Genomic DNA, 14358 nt, shown 5'->3' on the forward strand with positions numbered 1-14358 from the left:
GGACTCCATTTTTTTTTTAACCAAAAAAAAAAAAAAAAAAAAAAAAAAAAAAAACTACAGCAAACATGATGGAACATGTCCAAGTAAGTATTATATTCTTTAACATTGTAATTCTAAAAGTTCCTATGCTGACTCTAATAACATTATCACTGTTTAAAATATTTTAAAATCTCCTTTGGCACTGTCTTCACTTGCTCTAAAATGCTCTTTTGAATATCTTTATTAGGTGCAATTATATTTTGATCTTGCACATCACAAAACCTTTTGGAGCCAGGTACTATATTAGGATGTATGGGTGTTCTAACATTGTTTCACAAAAGGCAACACAGGAACAAAGGACTTTTTGATGAATACTGCCATGGGACATTGCCATACACTTCATTAATTTGCATCAAATGTAATTTTTCAAAGTCCTCAAAATGTAAATGATACAAACTTGACTGATCATTTGACATTTTTCAACTTTTTTATGGAATAATTGACAGATAGGAATTGTGATTTGATATATGTACATATAGTGAAATGATCATCACAATGAAGTTAATTAATATTTTCATTACTTTGCATAGTTTACCCTTTCTTTTTCTTTCCTTGTTAGTGGTAAGAACACTTGAGATCATCCACCCTCTTAGTAAATTCCTATTTTTTTTAACACAGCCTCTCTTTTATTTTATTATTTTATTTTTAAATTTACATCCAAGTTATTTAGCATATAGTGCAACAATGATTTCAGGAGTAGATTCCTTAATGCCCCTTACCCATTCAACCCATCTACCTAACAACCCTCTGTTCTCTGTATTTAAGAGTCTCTTATGTGTTGTCCTCCTCCCTGTTTTTATATTATTTTTGCTTCCCTTTACTTATGCTCATCTGTTTTGTGTCTTAAATTCCTCATTTGAGTGAAGTCATATGATCTCTTTTTCTGAATAATTTTGCTTAGCATAATACCCTCTAGTTCCATCTATGTAGTTGCAAATGGTAAGGTTTCATTCTTTTTGATTGCCGAGTAATACTCCTGTGTGTGTTTGTGTGTGTGTGTGTGTGTGTGTGTGTGTACCACATTTTCTTTATCCATTCATCCGTTGGTGGACATTTGACTCTTTCCATACTTTGGCTATTGTCAGTAGCACTGCATTAAACATTTGGGGTGCATGTGCCCCTTTGAAACAGTATAACTGTATCTCTTGGATAAATACCTGGTAGTGCAGTTGCTGGGTCATATGGAAGTTCTATTTTTAATTTTTTGAGCAACCTCCATACTGTTTTCCAGAATGGTTGCACCAGTTTGCATTCCCACCAGCAGTGCAAAAAAGATCCTCTTTCTCTGCATCCTCGCCTACATCTGTTGTTGCCTGAGTTAATGTTAGCCATTCTAATCATAATGTTAGTCATTGTGGTTTTAAGTTGTATTTTCCTGATGATGAGTGATGTTGAGAATTTTTTCATGTGTCTCTTTGCTATCTGGATGTTTCTTTGGTAAAGTGTCTCTTCATGTCTTTTGCCCATTTCTTCACTGGATTATTTGTTTTTTGGGTGTTGAGTTTGATATATTCTACAGGTTTTGAATACTAACCCTTTATCTGATATGCCATTTGCAAATATCTTCTCCCATTCTGTTGGTTGCCTATTAGTTTTGCTGATTTCCTTCACTTTGCAGAAGGCTTTTATTTTGATGAGATACCAATAGTTCATTTTTGCTTTTGTTTCTCTTACCCCCGGAGACATGTTGATTAAGAAGTTGCTGCGGCTGAAGTAAAAAAAGTTTTTTCCTCCTTTCTCCTCTGGGATTTTGATAGTTTCCTGTATTACATTTAGGTCTTTCATCCGTTTTGAGTTTCTTTTTGTGTATGGTGTAAGACAGTGTTACAGGTTTATTCTTCTGCATGTCGCTGTACAGTTTTCCCAGCATCATTTGATGAAGAGACTGTCTTTATTCCATTGGACATTCTTTCCTGCTTTGCCAAAGATTAGTTAGCCATACATTTGTGGGTCCATTTTTGGATTCTCTATTCTGTTCCATTGTTCTGAGTGTCTGTTTTTGTGCCAGTACCATACCGTCTTCATGATTAGAGCTTTGTAATACATGTTGAAGTCCAGGATTGTGATGCTACCAGCTTTGGTTTTCATTGGCTATTCAGGGTCTTCTCTGGTCCCATACAAATTTTAGGATTGTTTGTCTTGGCTCTGTGAAGAATGCTGGTGTTATTTTGATAGGGATTGCTCTTAGCAAATTTAAAAACCACAACGAAGTATTATTAACTATATTCACCATAATGTACATTAAATCTTCAGAACTATCCAACTTGCATAACTGAAACTGTACCCCTGACCAACATTTCCCCATTCTCTGCATCCCCTACTGCAGGTAGCCACTATCCTGCTCTCTGTTTCTATGATTTTGACTAATTTAGATTCCACATGTATAAGTGAGATGTTTGTCTAAGTTATCTATGTTGTCACAAATGGAAAATTTTTCTCCTTTTTAAAGGGTGAATATTTTCCCACATATATATCAAATTTTCTTTACCCATTCCTATTTTGGATATTGAAAATAAAGCTGCTGTGAACATGGGAGTGCAGATATCACTTCATAGTCCTGATTTCAATTCTTCTGGATATGTATGCAGAAGTGAGCCTCCTGGGTCATAGGGTAGTTCTAGTTTTTATTTTTTGAGGGATCTCCATACTGTTTTTCATAGCTGCTGTGCCATTTTACATTTCCATCAACAGTGTGCAAGGGTTCCAGTTTCCCCACATCCTCACCAACACTTGTCATCTTTTATGTCTTTAGTAATAGCAAATTAGAGGTGATCTCTCATTATTGTTTTGATTTGATATCCAACATAGCTTGATCCTTAAGAGTTTTTGCTCAGTGTTCTTATTCAAGTGAATTTATATTCCAAACATGTTTACATTCCGCCTTTTATGCGAAACTTATTTTTAAAATATAATGGAGCATAATTTGAAAAATAATATAAAATAGTATGTGACTCTTTCTAGTGGATATGGAAATATTTGGTTATAATTACATAGTTTTCTTTATCTGATTTAGTGAATCTAGAAGCAACATTGAAAATATACTAATTTTTAAAATTATCAAATAGCTAGTAAATCACCAATTACCTGATTACATATAAACAACAGTAAATATTTGAAAAGTGGTTGGGGCACCTGGTTGGCTCAGTCAGTTGAGTGTCTGACTTCAGCTCGGGTCATGATCTCATGGTTCGTGGGTTCGAGCCCCACATCGGGCTCTGTGCTGGTAGCTAGCTCAGAGCCTGGAGCCTGTTTCGGATTCTGTATCTCCCTCTCTCTCTGACTCTCCCTTGCTCATGCTGTCTCTCTCTCTCTCTCTCTCTCCCTCTCAGAAATAAATAAAATATTAAAAAAAAAGATTAAAAAAAAAAGACTTGAAAAGTGGCCTTCAGAAAGTGTAGAATGTGAATTTTTGATAATTTAATAATATCTGGCTTTTTAGGTTGGGTAAGTTTATGTAATGATCACTTATCAGGATGATAAACCATGATATTATGGCAGGGAAAAACATATATTTAGAGTGTTGTCTCATGTTTACCCAACCATACTCTAGTAAAAAGGTTGGTACTAATATGTGTATAATATCAAGTGGAACCCTCAAAGACCATTGATGGTCTTGATAATGATAGAATAGTAGAGTCTTCAGTGAGAGAAATAAGAGGTCAAAGTTACCTCCCTTGACCAGCCATTAGAAAATTAGTATTATTGACTTCAGAGTTTATCTTTAGAGTTAATTTTTCTTTCAAACCCTAGACTTCTGAATCAGATTTCTACTGTATATCTTCATAAGAATGGTCCACAAACACCTTCATAAAACTCAGCATCTTTTTTTCCCCCCAAGATATTTCCTATTACCATTGCCTCTGCCCTAGTCTAGATATGTGTTAATATCCATATCTAAAATTACTGGAATTGTTGGAATTGTCTCTTAACTGGTTGCCCTGCTTCTTGCTCTCTAATAAGTTCAAAATCTATACTGGGTTATGTTTCTGACACACGAATAAAATTGTACCATTTCTGTATTTTAATTGCTTATGTGGGCCCTTAGCTCAATATGACAAATTATATATTTGTGACCTACTGTAGAGGACTATCTCAACTAGGCACTCTACACTCATGTTTTTTCAAAGTAGTTGCTCTGCTGTAAATTTGTCAGCTATCTAATGCAACTTTGCTTTTGCAGATGCCTTTCTTCATCACTGCCAGCTCTCCAACAGTTGTCTGATGAGGAATCCAACAAAATTTTTTGTCTCAGTCAAAACTCATCAGTACCATCATACCTGACTCCTCAAGGTAAACTTATACTCCCTTTCCACACACCAAAGGTGCCATTAATTACACTTAAATTTTGTTATTTCAGCTTTCTTCTTTCAAGATTTAAGTTCTTTTGAAGTAAGGTTCGTGTTTTGTTATCTTATATTTAAGCATAGTGCTTAAGCCTATGGCAGAATCTGGTCCAATGATACTAGTCTCATTGGGGGCCAGAGTGGAGTTAGATATATTCCCATCATTGGTGGGCTCTGAGTTACCCATCACAGATTCAGTTTGGGAAACTGTCTATTTATCTGCTTTGCTTGTTGGTCTATGGCATAATTTGGGGTAGCGGGAGGAAGAAGGGCTATTGATTTTTTTTTTTTTTAAATAGTGGGAAAGGTACAGGGTTTGAACTGAAGCCAACTTTGCTATAAATCCTTCTATAGCATGTTGTCATTATTTATTCTTGGGCAAAATACTGAATCTTTACAATAAGACTCACCATCTGTAGGGGCACCTGGAAGCTCAGTTGGTTGAGCATCTGACTTTGGCTCAGGTCATGATCTTAGGGTTCATGAGTTGGAGCTTTACATTGCTCTTGGCTTGCTGCTGTCAATGTGGGGCCCGCTTCAGAGCCTCTGCCCCTACCCATTCTCTCTCTCTCTCTCTCTTTCTAAAAAAGAAAGAAAAACACTCCACATCTATATACTGCATAATTTTTGTGAAAGGTAAAATGAAAAAGATACTGTTATTGTCATAAGCTGATGGTTATATAGCTTATCCATTCTTTTATTAAATGATACTTCAAAACAAAACCAATTTTACAAGTTATATGACTAAATTTACACATAAGAGATCTGGATTTATAGGTATAAGATTCATACTGTAGAATTTTTATATATTTTCTTGGACAATATCACCGGAGAAGTCCAAGAAAAAAATATTCTCTTTTTGAACATTTGGGTAAGCAAAGTTGAGCTGGTATATTTACTATAGAATTTTTCAGTGTCATTTCAAATATGCTAATATACATTATTCTGTGAAATTCTAATGTGGGCCACTGCATGAAATATTTTCCCAGGATATTTTACTATAGAAATTTTGCTGCTTATTTTTCATGGAATTTCTTTTCACATTTCTCAGAACTTATTTTCCTATAAAATTAGGTTTGGAACATCATATTTAACCCCAGAATTTCTCTTTAGTGAGATGTACAATATTGCAACATGAGGTATTAAAACAGCAAAGAGTTCCTGGTCATTTTACTAGCACTGCAAAATAGGACTTCCTCTGGTAATGGAGATGGTCTAAACCTCTACTGTCCCATACTACATCCACTGACATCATGAAGCTATTAAGAACTTGAAATGTGTATGTGAAGAAGCGAATATTTTCTTTTAATTGATTTGTTTAAATTTAAACAGCCATGTGTGGATGGTGACTTTCTATTAGACATCTGAGTTCTAAACAATTATTCTGTTGTGAACAATTACTACAAGTTACCTGTCATTAGGTGTATGGATTAGTTTTCCTCACTTTAACTGAAAGTTGAATCATGCCCCAGTTTTTCTTAGTAACTTTTTATAGTTCTGTCATTCATCACTTTGATGAAAATCATTTTGAATCCAGTTGAATTTCCTGCCACTGCCACTTCTTGAAACAAATAGTTCTTTAAGTTTACCATCCACTATGAATAAGGGCTTCCTGCTCCTTATTCTAAGATAATTTTACTCAATTTCAGTGTTTTACCTCCTATCCACTGTATGAGAATTAGGCAAATAAATACATTGATAGCTTATCATATTCCTGTTTATGTAGATTTTGATCTTATTATTCTGTGCCTTTACCTTTCAAATTAAAAGATTGCCATCATGGGAATGTATTATATGATTGAACCTGAAATTCTAAAAACATTTTTTTTTAATTTTTATGAATTTTCTATTCATTATTTTCTTCTTTCTAGTACAGAGGAAGGGGAACAACAAACAACCCCGAACAAACAAACAAACCTAACAACTATTCTCCCTCTCCCTTCTTAACAACCATCTTATCTCCATTTCACAAAAGTCGTTTTTCCATTTTCAAAAGGGTCATCCCTTCAGGAGTTTGAAAGATGACAAATGGCTAGTCTGGTTCATGCTCTGTGCTGTTGGGACTGAGCTTTTGAGTGATAATACAGGGAGGCAGGAAGCTAGTCTCTACAACACGAACCTTGTTCTTTCCTTGTCCTTCAGAAGCATATTGTTTTATGTTGATTCAGGACATTGTATTTTGGGTTGTTTCTTGCTGTTATCATTAAAATGCATAAGCACTTGTTAAATATTTTGGTTGTGACAGCACAGCCTTTTGCCTGAGGGTGAGAGTAGGAATGGCAAACAAAACAAACAGCAATGGCAATTAAAATCTGCTACTAGAATTTTTCTTTTGTCTGGGTTATAGACAGTTATACACAATTTGAATTGTGTGCTTTTATTTTTTTTCTTTGACCTTCCCTATCCTGGCTTCCCTGTTTCTGCTTATTTTCATTTATTCATGAGATGTTATAATTCATTTCATTAGTGTCTTCACTTATCAAAGTTTTATGTTATCCAGCAACTTTAAGATTTCAAATAGTAGAGAATATGAGGTAAAGAGATTATGATACATCCTGATCTCCATATGTAATCTGTAATAAAAAGCAATAGAAACATGTTTTAAAGGGCTCTACCAAAGCAAATTTCTTTTTCACAATTTTCCATAATCCAGAGCTTGTACAACATATTTAAGAGTTAAAACAAAAGACTTTTGAAAGAATTTTTTTAAAAATTATAAGACTTTAAGTTGGTTATATTGACCCCTTACCTTATGATCATTCCTTCTCTCTAATTATAAATCAATAATATAATAAATTAATTCAACATAGTTTACTCTGATTTTGCAAAGGACTAGATATGTTGCTTTTTTTTTTTTTAATTTATTTATTTTGAGAGAGAGAGAAAGGAAGGACAGATAGAGACAGGGAAAGAGAGAATCCTAAGCAGGCTCCCTACTGTCAACACAGAGCCCAGCTCGGGCTCAGTCTCACGAACTGTGAGAGATCATGACTTAAGCCAAAATCAAGAATCAGACTCAACCAACTGAGCCACCCAGGTGCCCCTAAGATATGTTGCTTTTTGTTGAATCCCATAAGTACTTGTAAAACTCATCTGTGTCTGGTTCTTCCCTTTTTTTCTTGGCAAAACCTCAAGCCCTTGAACTTAGGTTCCAATAAATGACTTAATATGATTAAGATGTTTTGGAGTTCAAGTTTTGCTTGCATCTTGCAGTTACCTTTAGCCTTTGAATTATTAATAACTGTCGATGATGGGTAAGATCTCTGATATTTAGAGTCTCATTTAGCTATTCTATCCAGTGTGTCATCTCAAATAAAAAGTACAGTTGAGTTCCTAAAGGTATAGGTATGTTCAACTTTTTTAGTGGATAATGCCAAACAATTTTCCAAAGTGTTTTTATCACCGCATACCCCACGAGCAGTACATGAGAGTTCCATTTGCCCTATATCTCAACAACACATGCTTTCGTTAGTTTAAAAAAGAAAAAAAAAAGTCATTTAGTGGGTTTGCAGTGGTGTGGCATTTTAGTTTTCTTTTACATTTTTATAATCCTGTATATGATTTGAAATACCATCTTTTGAGAATTGCCTAGGTCATTTATTTTCCTTTTTTTCTTTTCCTGCTATAATTGGGTAGTCTGACTTTTTCCAATAAATGGATGTAAGTCTATTGTGGATGCAGATATTGAAAATGTATTTTCCTATAGGCTCTGTTGATTTTGTGTCTCCCTCTCTCTCTGCCCTTCCCCCCACTTTTGTCTCTATCTCTCAAAAATAAATAAAAATGTTTAAAAAATGTATCTTACCCTAATTTGTGGAGTTATTTTTTGATAACTTTAATGAATTCCAATGAAAATTTTACCTTACAGTTACTGTTTTCAGTGCCCTGTTTAAGAAATCTTCAGCTGCTCCAAAGTCATGAAGATTTTCTCCTGTAATAAAGTATTCTTTTCTAATACACACAACTTAGTTCTGCTTTAGCTTTATTTGGAATTTTGAGTATGACTTAGATTTCATTATTTTTTATGGCATATCATATGACAATCTAAATATTATAGTAATTAAGGGTTTAGTATAGCAATTAGAACCCACATGGATATGGGAAGAGATGGAGAAATGTAAGCCCAGAAGGTTACAATTGAGGTTTTGAAGAAATGGTCACTAAATGGCTTTCACTGGAATATCTGGCTATATTGGAAAAGCCAAAGCTTGAAGGAAATCCCCAAAGTCTTCACATTTAGCTTTTGAGTTGTTTATAATATGCTTCATCTAGAAACAGAAGTTTCTTTCTAAGTGGTAGAGTGTACAGATGTTAATAATCTATACTTTGCAGACATTGTATCACTAGGCCCCAGACCACTAAACACCTAAAAACTGTACTCATATAGGGGAGTCTAGAATTAATGTAATTTTTTTCTGCTACCCTTGCAGGTTCATGTGTCTGACCAAGGCCATCAGTGTATTTAACATTTCTTGCTTATCTGGTTTGTTTAACATGATGCCCTCAATATATAGTTAACCAATCTGACCCTATAGTGTGAACCTATGTCCAGTTATCTTTACATTGTTGCATATTCAATTTTTCTACTGTATCTGAGTAAGTGGCTATAGGTCCCTTTGGAGGAAATAACCGGAAGGTCATTATTCTATTCACCTACTCTGGTGTTGACAGAGAGCTTCCTCTTAGGACCCTGTCTTTCCTGTGTCCATGGGTTTCAAGGTTGAAACTGGCCGGGTCAAAGAACTGGGCAAGAGGGTGCTTTTGTTTTTGTTAATTTGTTTCTTGTTTTTGTTTTGTTTATTTAGTGGCTGCAAAACTTATTTAATCATTCTTCTAATTTTAGACATGTGTAATTTTTTGAGGGAGTTTTTTTTATTGAAATATACAGTGTTATAATAGTTTCAGGTATACTGCATAATGATTCAACAGTTTTTCTGTACATTACTCCGTGTTCACTATGATAACTGTACTCATTATCTGTCACCAAACAGCATTAGTACCATCTTATTGACTGTATTTCCTATGCTGTACTTTTCATCCCTGTAATTGGAAATACTTTAAGTTTATTCATTTTGTACTTCATAATCCTCTTTATTTATTTCACCCATCATCCCACCCAACTCCCACTGGCAACCACAGATTTGTTCACGAGACTGATTTTCATTATGGCAGCTGCATTCAACATTTTGGCTGTCTATCTTCAATTATTTTGAATATTTAGATTGAGCACTTTCTTTATTGGCAGCTCATTTTTTGTGCCTAGGGACACAGTGGTGTATTAACCATTTCCTTAGTTGTTGAAAGGTCATATCCCTTTGGCTGTTACTTCAACTTTCACACTCATTTAAGCACTGCTATCTGGCCTCTGTTACTTAGGGTTCCTGTCAGTCACACAGCTCTCAGAGAACCCTGTTCTGAAACAGCATCTCCTAGTATGTTCTACACCAGTGAGTTACACTAAGCTTTTCACTGATGCTGGTGCCTCTTTCCCTAGAACATTCATTATCACTTTGGTTAAAAATGAAAGTGTCTTCTTTTTTTTTTTTTTTTTTCAAATTTTGAAATTCAAAATTTCAAAAATTTTTCAAATTTTTTCAAATTTGTTTTTTTATTTATTTTTAAATTTACATCCAGGTTAGTAGCATATAGTGCAACAGTGATTTCAGGAGTAGATTCCTTAATGCTCCTTACCCATTTAGCCCATGCCCCCTCCCACAACCCCTATAGCAACCCTCCATTTTGTTCTCCATATTTAAGAGTCTCTTATGTTTTGTCCCCCTCCCTGTTTTTATATTATTTTTGCTTCCCTTCCCTCATGTTTATCCATTTTATATCTTTAATTCCTCATATGAGTGAAGTCATATTTGTCTTTCTCTGACTAATTTCACCTAGCATAATACCCTCTAATTCCATCCATGTAATTGCAAATGGCAAGATTTCATTCTTTTTGATTGCCGAGTAATACTACATTGTGTATATACTATATATACACATACCATATATATACATACATATACATATACATGTATATATATATATATATATATATATATATATATGGGGTGTGTGTGGACATTTTCTTTATCCATTCATCCATTGGTGGACATTTGGATTCTTTCCATACTTTGGCTATTGTTTATAGTACTACTATAAACATGGAGTGCATGTGCCCCTTAGAAACAGCACACCTGTATCTCTTGGATAAATACCTAATAGTGTAATTTCTGGGTTGTAGGGTAGTTCTATTTTTAATTTTTTTGAGGAATCTCCATACTGTTTTCCAGAATAGCTACACCAGTTTGCATTCCAACCAGCAGTGCAAAAGAAATACTCTTTCTCTGCATCCTTGACAATATCTTTTGTTGCCTGAGTTGTTATTGTTAGCCATTCTGACAGGTGTGAGGTGGTATCTCATTGTGGTTTTAATTTGTATTTCCCTGATGATGAATGATATTGAGCAGTTTTTCATGTGTCTGTTTACCCTCTGTATGTCTTTTTGGAAAAGTATTCATGCCTTTTACCCCTTTCTTTGCTGAATTGTTTGTTTTGGGGGGTGTTGAGTTTGATAAGTTCTTTATAGATTTTGGATACTAACCTTTTATCTGATATGTCATTTGCAAATATGTTCTCCCGTTCTGTTGGCTGCCTTTTAGTTTTGCTGATAGTTTTCTTCTCTGTGCAGAAGGTTTTTATTTTCATGCTTTTGTTTCCCTTGCCTCTGAGGACATGTTGATTAAGAAGCTGCTGTGGCCAAAGTCAAAGAGGTTTTTGCCTGCTTTCTTCTCTAGTATTTTGATGGCTTCCTGTCTTACATTTAGGTCTTTCATCCATTTTGAATATATTTTTGTGCATGGTGTGAGAAAGTGGTCTAGATTTATATTTTTACATGTCACTCTGCAGTTTTCCCAGCATCATTTGATGAAGAGACTGTCTTTATTCCATTGGATATTCTTTCCTGCTTTGTCAAAGATTAGTTGGCTATACATTTGGGGATCCATTTCTAGGTTTTCTATTCTTTTCCTTTCATCTGAGTGTCTGTTTTTGTTTCAGTATCATACTGTCTTGATGATTAGAGCTTTGTAATACATGTTTTTAAGACTCCATTAGCTATTTGGCGTCTTTTCTGGTTCCATACACATTTTAGTATTGTTTGTTTTAGCTCTGTGAAGAATGCTGGTGTTATTTTACTAGGGACTGGATTGAATATATAGATCCCTTTGGGTAGTATTGACATTTTAACAATATTTGTTCTTCCAATCCAGGAACATGGAATATTTTTCTTTGTGTGTGTGTGTGTGTGTGTGTGTGTGTGTGTGTGTCTTCTTCAGTTTAAAAGCAAAGTGTCTTTTGAGCTGTCCCTAAACTTTAAACAGTAGGTGAGGGTTTTTTTTGTTTTGTTTTTGTTGTATTTTTTTGTTTTTGTTTTTGCCTTAAGTAGCATATCTATTAAAGCATGTCCATTTCTCTGAGAATTTTAATCTCTTCTTCCACTGTCTTTTATGGAAATTTTGACATTTCTTTTTACTAGTAACCATCACTTTCTCTAATAATCAAGACCCTGCCCATTTTCAAGAACAGGATATTAATACTATATTATGGAGGATGTCTAGTTAAGATGACAAATCTTGTATCATGAGAATCTCATATCTAAATGTTCTCCATTATACAACTTTATGTTCTTACCTTGCTTGCTCAGCCCATGTACACTCCCTAGGATTCTGCCAATATTTGATGGCTATATCTTAAAGATTCTTTGAGCTATACTCCCTTTGCTCTCTCAGTAGGCCCAACACTTCTCTGTCATGCTCTGTTGTAGCTTAACTGTACTTTTAGGCCTGGAGATCAATAGGAGTAGTGAAGGTAAATCCTGAGGAAAGGGCATGCTTTCATGCATATCAGAGGCCTCTATTTCATCTTCAAGCAATAAGGTACACTCACCTTTCACGTGGAGAAATAGACCATCTGAGCACCACAAGAGTTCAAAAGAATTGAGAGATTCAGAATCTCTGAAAGCAGCAATCTAAATAACTCCCATCTCGTTTCTTAATGTCCCTCTCCCTCCGAGTCACTGACCTGAATTTGTTATAACATACTGCATCAGATTGAGAATTCACACTCTCTTGTAGCTATTCTTATAAATAAGTTTATAGATATCCTGGGTCAAATCTTTATCTTTTCATGCCCTCTGGCTGCTAACATTGAGAGTCTTTTTACATGTTGCTAAGAAAGTCCTTTAGTTTTCAAATTAAGACTTTAATTGCTAAATAATCATTATAGGCCTTTCATCCACTTTCTTCAATGCATTAGAACCTAGGTAAAGCCATTCAATTCCATAAATACTATATTACTTACCGAGTTTTCTTAAATTCCTGTGTTTTGCCCCCATCGGGTTCTTTCCTTCCCTGACATTCCTTATCAACTCACCATCAATGAGAGTTTAAAAATTATAAGGAAACAGTATTTTGTTGAGTCTCTATGTTCTATCTACTCCCAGTGATGGACTCTTTCTTGCTAGCAAAGAAATCTTGCACCAAAATCCCAGTTTTATCAGGCTACTTCTGATATTATTTGTCTTATATTGCCTTTCAGAGATTGAGATTAAGGTTTTCACTCAATAAATTAATTGAGTAGTACACTTGCGGGCGTATCTGGAGGAGTGAAGGAGGGGAGATTGAGTATACGAGAAAATGAATTGTGTTTCTTTCTCAACAGAGAGGTCTTAGCTGGTTCTAGGGGGGTATCTAGTTTTCTTAATTTGCAGCAAAGTTTATAGTTCTGCATCAGCTAGTCACTGGATACAGCCTCCAGAGGGACTATGGCCTTGGGAAAGATTGCATACTTACATGAAGAGAAATTTCTGAAAACTCATTCAGCTGAGGGTTTTCGACCATGGAAATGTTCAGCAGCTGGACACTGAGTGTCAGTTCCCAAAAGGATACCTGAGAGGCACACATGGCAACCACTACAAGGCGTTTAGGAAGACTAATGGAAGTGAGCAAGCAGTTTTATATTTTTGTACTTTTCTAGTACTCATCACAGGACACCCACCCCAGTGGAAGTAGTCAAATATCAGATGGGAAGAATGACTTGTCGGTTGGACATAAGATAAGATGTCTCCTTAGCCACCATAGTGCTTGCCCAGTAACCCCATGAACAGAGTGACATGGTGGCAAGGATGGAGGCTATACATGGACCCATTGGCTTAGGCCCCTCTCTACTAAAGTCGATCCATGTACTGTCGGTGGTGAAATATCCCACCTACTATGAGATGAGAACATAGGCCTTTATTTTCTCAATAGCATACCATTGTTTAGGGATGACCAGGTGACTACTTAGTGGAAAATTAATTGCATCAGTCTCTTTCTACCCTGGAGAGAGTAATGATTCAGATTTAACAGACTATGCACCAATTCTGAAAATATTCTTTTCCCAGTCCATAAAATTGCTGCCAGCACCACCTTCTGAGAACTTAGATAATGCCATATTTGCTGACCTAGGATTCCTATATAATGTTGCCTATATAAAGAGAAAAGGGATTATTTTACTGCAAGGGATCTGGACTAATAGGCACATGGTAATAAAATGAACAAAGTTTACTCTATAAAGAATCATCCAGGAGACACCAGTGTAATATAATAATTTAATAATCTATTAAAGGCTCAATGGATGAACCAACCTGAGAACATCTGTTGGAACACTATACTGAAGTTTTTTGTATATACGTTGAGTAAATGACAAATACATAGTGCTCTGTCTCCAGTTTCTAGAATCAAGAATCTATAAATCACATGCCAGTAGGATTGATTCCCCTCACCATCACTCACAATAATCCACTTTAGGTGTTATTTAGGTTTTCTGTCCTTTTAACTTTAAGTTTTGACTGATTAAAACTCCTGGATAAAACACTTTGATCAAGTTACGTGTACATGTTCTTCATTCTGGTGGATAAGAAGTCAACTAGGGTCCTGTTTCAAGA

The 14358-nt window shown here is 35.1% G+C and overlaps 1 long non-coding RNA gene across 1 annotated transcript in view; it reads left to right on the plus strand.

Moving 5' to 3' along the window:
- Window positions 1-4226: 4226 nt before the first annotated feature.
- Window positions 4227-14358, plus strand: part of LOC144235096 (uncharacterized) — a 54306-nt gene continuing 44174 nt past the window's right edge. Inside the window, exon 1 of the long non-coding RNA XR_013336143.1 lies at window positions 4227-4329. This is a non-coding gene — a long non-coding RNA (uncharacterized LOC144235096). The remainder of the gene's footprint in view (window positions 4330-14358) is intronic.

The sequence above is a fragment of the Crocuta crocuta genome, unplaced genomic scaffold, assembly GCF_008692635.1.
Source record: "Crocuta crocuta isolate KB4526 unplaced genomic scaffold, BGI_CrCroc_1.0 scaffold403, whole genome shotgun sequence".
Lineage (NCBI taxonomy): Eukaryota > Metazoa > Chordata > Mammalia > Carnivora > Hyaenidae > Crocuta > Crocuta crocuta.